Genomic DNA, 6,000 nt, shown 5'->3' on the forward strand with positions numbered 1-6,000 from the left:
GAGGTTAGGTGTGCCCCTGTGACGACGTTTCCATGGGTGGGGAACACACCTGGGAACTTACATGCCAGCGGGTTTCTACCCTGTGCTCATGTTTTAGCTGTGCCAGGTTTCAGTGTTGCAGGCTGTGTTTCAACCAGACCTGCTTCTCCGTGTCACCAGGTCTGGAATCTCTTTTCTGCATGTCTGTGATGGTAAAAGCTCAAGTCATCCACAATTACTGGCTTGCCTTGTCTTCCCCACAGCCTTTCCTTTGGTAGTGGCGTGCTCTCCTCAACTCCTTTGGGATCAGAAACAGATCACAGTCTCTCCTTATGGAGAATCCTATCTAATTCCACTAGAGGAGGACCTTAGCCAACGCATAATTACTATTACATTGTAATCCTATCAGTCTTCCAAGTATCACCTCTTTGACATTTGGATGGATGTATGCCATATACACATTTTTATGGCCAGATTGTTACTTCTTCTCAGCCCTCCCTTTTTGTGCATTACTAACTTCAACACTCCTAAAACTCTACAGTACTTCCTACTTAGCCAGCTGACCAGTGTTTTATTCTTTCCACTCTTAATGATTCTCTTCAATTTTGTTTTTTTCATCTCTTTAATTCTTAAAAACCAATCCTTTGCTTACAAGTTGCAACATTAAAATAGTATCTATGTTTCAGTCATTCCTCATTGACCTCAGAAATCTAAGGAAAGACTTTCCACAGAGGAAGTTGCCCAGACACTTGACTATCAGGACACAGAAAGATGTAAAAGATTATAAGAGACTGCTAGCAGATCAGTTCCCCATACAGCAAAGCCAGGCAACCTCTTAAGCATCAGGGATCTAAGAATGGAGAATGCATTGTTAATGACCCATGTGTCTGTTTTTTCCTTTGTTCTATGTTAGGTCTGGCAAGCTCTGGTGCCCTCACCAGCTGCTCCCTCAGAGAAGCCCCATCTCTGAGGTGAAATGACAGTAGTCAAAGCTGGGGTAGTGAAGCACATGGGAACGTGCTTTGCCAGCCAGGCTTACACAGGTTAGGGCTGCAGTATAAGAGAGATTCTGCTGCATGGACCAGAACTGGAGCTAGTGGGAAGCAGCAGTGTTATACTGGCACCTGTGCTCTTTGACTTCTTTTCCTTGGCCCTGGGAAGGTGCTGGCCGGACTACTGCCAACTATGAACTAAGTTACCCATTGTAACTTAGTAGAATATCACTGTAAAGTGCAAAGTTTCACAAGAAATTATGGTAGTATCTTGGCCACAGGCAGAACTCTTTCCAAACCCATACAAATAATGTTTGACTTAAATACTTTCTAGATCTTGCTGAATTTTCAAATATTTAGGTGTGTCTCCACAATTTGCTGATGTTGTCCACCTCTTCATCAGTTCTGTTTTTGCTGCATCTAACTACCATAGAACTGTTTCTTCATGTAATGAATTGTGAATGAAATCTGGTTTGGAAGCAAAATACTCAAGAGCAATTCACTCAGTGGCTTGCTGGTTTTGTTTGGGTGTTTGGTTGGTTGGTGTTGTTTCTTTTACAGAAAGAGACGTGTATTTCTGTGTCTGCCAGATAATTATTCTGCCATCAAGGTAGTAAGGTGTGATAGAAAATGAAAGCTGCTGGGATTTATTTCATATACTTTCCTGTAAACTTCCTTCATGTTTGGAAGACTTGCTTTGCATGTGGAAAATTGAGCTGTAATCACTTTGAAGCTAGATCATCTTTCTAATTTTTCCTCTAAATTATTTAACATGCTCCATAGAAAAATTTATAATACTCAACAATATTTCCTGATATTTACCTATAATTAAAAAAAATTACCTCCTGAGTGCCATAATTCAGACATAGTGGATGTTTGAAGAGGTGATGGCCATTAGATATTTCTGGAAATTACTGGACAATTGCATGTACAAAGGTTGTTCTAGAGGTTTCAAGTTTAATAGGTTAATATGATTCACAAAACAATCTGATTTTAAAGTATATATATTTCTGCTAGTGTAGAGAAATTTCCTGTGTGTGTAGTTTTAATATTACTGTTAAATCTCTATGACCATGAAATCTTAAGCAAAAAATGTATGCAATGGAGGGCATTCAACTCCTTGAACAGTTGAGCCAACAGGTGACTGTCCTGAGCAGCTGAGTTCAAACCAGTGGTGCCTGGTTTTCAGATCTAATGCCCACACTAATCAGTCCTTCCAGTGGAGCCATTATTTTTCTCAATGTTCTAATCTTCTTTTCGCTGGTGTCCCTTTGTAGAAAGTCCTTGAAGCAAATTTCTACCTTAAGTTTGTGTCTCCTGTTTCTTCTTTATCACTGTATCCTGTGACCTTCTTCTTGTGTGTCCTGCCAGCTCACGTGAAGATGTAAGATGCATTTCCTCATTTGTTTAGGACGTGTAGCAACCACAATAAAAGGTACACACCAAGATATTTGATACATAATAAAATGACACCTTAATTTATTACCAAGAAAAATAGGACAGCTGTAATAAGGAAGTCATAGGCTTTCATATTTGAACAATTACACACATGTGAAATGGAGCAGGAACAATTGTCATCCTGTTGTGTTAGTCTTACCTAACCTCATTACAGTTCCACTTGTTGATGACCATTTCTCAAGGCCTGAAAGATCTAGAGTTGAATGGATATCAGAGATGAGAAGGCACAAAAGTAGAATATGAACTGGAGCTCACTTATAGGAAGAAGTCAAAAGGGCACCTTAGATTTTAAACAGTCAGTATGTTGCTTCATACAGATAAGATAATTTTGTATCATCAGTATGAACCTCATGAACTTCTCAAATTTATCTATGTTTGCTCAGGTTTTGCTTTGTTTTGCAACACTTAAAAGCACAATTTCAGGTCAAAACTAAAATGAACACCATCTTTGCAGGATGTTATTTTCCACTATTCCACGTCAGTTTCAAATTTTTAAAAAATCATAAATAATCATAATCATATTTCTTTTTATGGAAAGAAAATATACATAATTTGTACTCTATAGAATAGTTTGCATAGGTAAAATGCAAGCTTGTTAGGCTTATGACTAAGTTTGCATCTCACTATAACACCATCTGTAAGCTCTTAAACCAGAAAAACAGGGCCAACACTGCATCAAAGACTCATGAGAGATAAGCTGTCTTAATTTTTCTGAACCTGATGGTCACATTACAGAAGAGAGGATTGCATACAGAAGGGTGAGAAAGAAGTGGCTGACCTTGTGATTTAAAAAGCTTGGCCATTAGCTCAATAGTCCTGCAGGTTTCACTGCAGGAAAAGATATTGCCACATTGTCGAAATTGTTTTGTAATGTCTCATGCTCTTTTAGGATGTGCTGTTCGATAACGTTCTGATCCTTGAAAAACAGAGTGTGGAATCAAGGTACATGCTCATGTAACCTTAGCTCTTCCTCATTGAAGAGGTGATAATCAGTTGGAGTTTCCTGATTCTGTCCCCATCTTTAGATGATGCTGAATTGAGGGGTTAAGGGATTAGCTGGAACAGCTTGAGAAAGCTGTTAATTATACATAAGATAATTCATCCTTCAGTACAGGATGGAGGATGAAAGGCTCTATTCTGGACCCTCTCCAATAGCTGATCACAAAGTTGATTAGAAGGAGGGAACACCTCTCCTATGAGGAAAGGCTGAGAGAGTTGGAGTTTTGTTCAACCTGGAGAAGAGAAGGTTCCAGGGAGACCGTACTGCAGACTTTGAATACTTAAGTAGCACTTGTTAAATAGATGGGGACAAACTTCTTACCAGGGCCTGTTATGATAGAAAGAGGTGTAAAATTTTTAAGCTGAAGGAGGGAACATTCAGAGTAGATATAAGGAAGAAATTTTTTACAATGAGGATGGTGAAACACTGAAACAAGTTGACCAGAGAGGTGGTGGATTCCCAGTCCTTGGAAACATTCAGGTAGGATGGAGGTCTGAGACCTTGATCTAGTTGAAGATGTCCCTGCTCATTGCAGGGGAGTTGGACTAGGTGACTTTAAAATCCCCTTCCAACCCAAACTATTTTATGATTCTATGATCCACCCCATTTATATGATCAAAAGATGACAAGAGAGATTCCCAGGATTCCCTAAGTGATCTGTAGTGGCCAGAGCCAAGTTTTATACCATGTATCAGTGGTGAATTCCTGTGTTCTTGTCAGGGCTGCTGATGTTTGGGGGTCCATATGTGTTGTAGGGGTGCATGGTAGGCCTGTGAAAGGATAACTTTGTGTAAGGGTTGGTGCGGTTAAGAACAAAATAGAGTTTATAAAATTGAACAGGGTCAATTCTGGGCACAAGACTGAAAGTCTGAGTGTGCAGCTGTGCGATATGTTTGGTTTAATATGTCTCATGGAGACATATGCTTAGATTTAGCAATAAGGTGAGATTTAGCAATTATCAGAGTATCAGAGCTTAAATTCTAGAACAATATCTTCACAGGCAAAATTGACAAATGTTAATTAAACTACAGATGCTCAAAGAGAGCAGAATTTAAGTGATTTTGGCATGTATCTTAACTCATTATTGCTTATCATCAAGTCAGAGTGACGATGAACATGGTGCATGGTTGGTGTATGATCCTATTCTTAGTCTTCCTCTTCCTGTACACCACTCTGTAGGAGAAGAGGGCTAAATGCTCATACTTCAAAATAGCTAAAATATGTTGGGGTCAGTGAGAGAAACAAAAAATTTAGTTTACCTAACAAATCCATTCAGCATACTGGGGACATCCTTCTCCTTTCCTGCTCATTTTCGCCCCAAAGACACCAGCTTTATGCCAGACAGCATTCCGAGCTCACCCTCCTTAATTCCTCTGAAGTCTTGTGGGTGGCAATGCAAGTATGTAAAAAGCTGGTGCTTTCCATCTCACAGTTTCTGTTTCTGGACACACCATAAATGTAAGTTTAGTTTGGGGTTCAGGAGTTCTGGGTTACCTGAGCTATCTGATGTGCCTGGAGGTACTGCTTTATAATGGTGAGATTAACTTCATTATTTTTCTTTGAAAAGGAAAGGGCAAGACTCTTCTTATGTTCAGCCTGGTGAATTTATACCAAGATCTGATTGAAATAGTGAATGCATTGCAGCAGTTAAATCACTGTGTTGATCAGGATAGATCAGTGCCTTGGGTGGAGATGAGCCCAGGTCATTGACTTCTCAGTAGTTTATGCACAGCACTGGTATGTTAACAAAGAGCTTGTGATTGCTATAGTCACCCAAATCATGTATAACCACATGGTTAAAATAAATAAGAGGTCAAGATTTTCTGGCAGCAGCTTTTGGAAGGAGCAGAGCTGAGATCTGCTATTTGCTTGTAAGAGCTTTATTTGTCTGTAGTGAAGTGATTTATTTAAATCTCATGAAAGTGGAATGTGCTGCAGTTTTGCCCTTCCCAGTCTGAGGGTTAAATTTGCATTTCCTTCGATGTCTCTCCAGCTAACATGAAAATAACTTCCATGTGTCACTTTTCTCCTTAAAAATAGTTGGAGTTCCTTCAAAATTATGTTTAGTATTCAGAATACACCCCCAAACTACAATTATCCCCAAGCACTTGAATGTAGTTTTAATTTCTTTATTTCAGTGTTTTCTTGAGAGCTACAAAACCTACTCTACTCTTTCTTCAGTGCTAAAACCAGCAGTATGCCAATGTACAACCATTGTCTTAAACTCCCATCACCTTTCTGAATTTTAGTTTAAATAGGCTCTTTCATGTTTCTGTTGATAGATGAAGAAATGCGGAGTGTGGTCAAGTTCCTTTGTAGGGAACAGAGTGACACTTGGTTTTCAGTATGTGTTGAGACCCCAGGACGCTTGTCTCATGAGCCTAATTTCTGACCACAATGACACATTACTAACCAAGATGTCTCTGCCAGTGGTATCGTCAGGATCATTTGGCAGAATGGCATAGAAGTTATATATCCATACTTTTTGTGAAGATCTGTAGGAGAGAAGAGAGTTGAACTGAGAGAAATGTAGGAAGAATTGAGTTGTTGCCTGCTCAGAGGCAGCCAACG

The sequence above is a fragment of the Sylvia atricapilla genome, chromosome 1, assembly GCF_009819655.1.
Source record: "Sylvia atricapilla isolate bSylAtr1 chromosome 1, bSylAtr1.pri, whole genome shotgun sequence".
NCBI lineage: Eukaryota > Metazoa > Chordata > Aves > Passeriformes > Sylviidae > Sylvia > Sylvia atricapilla.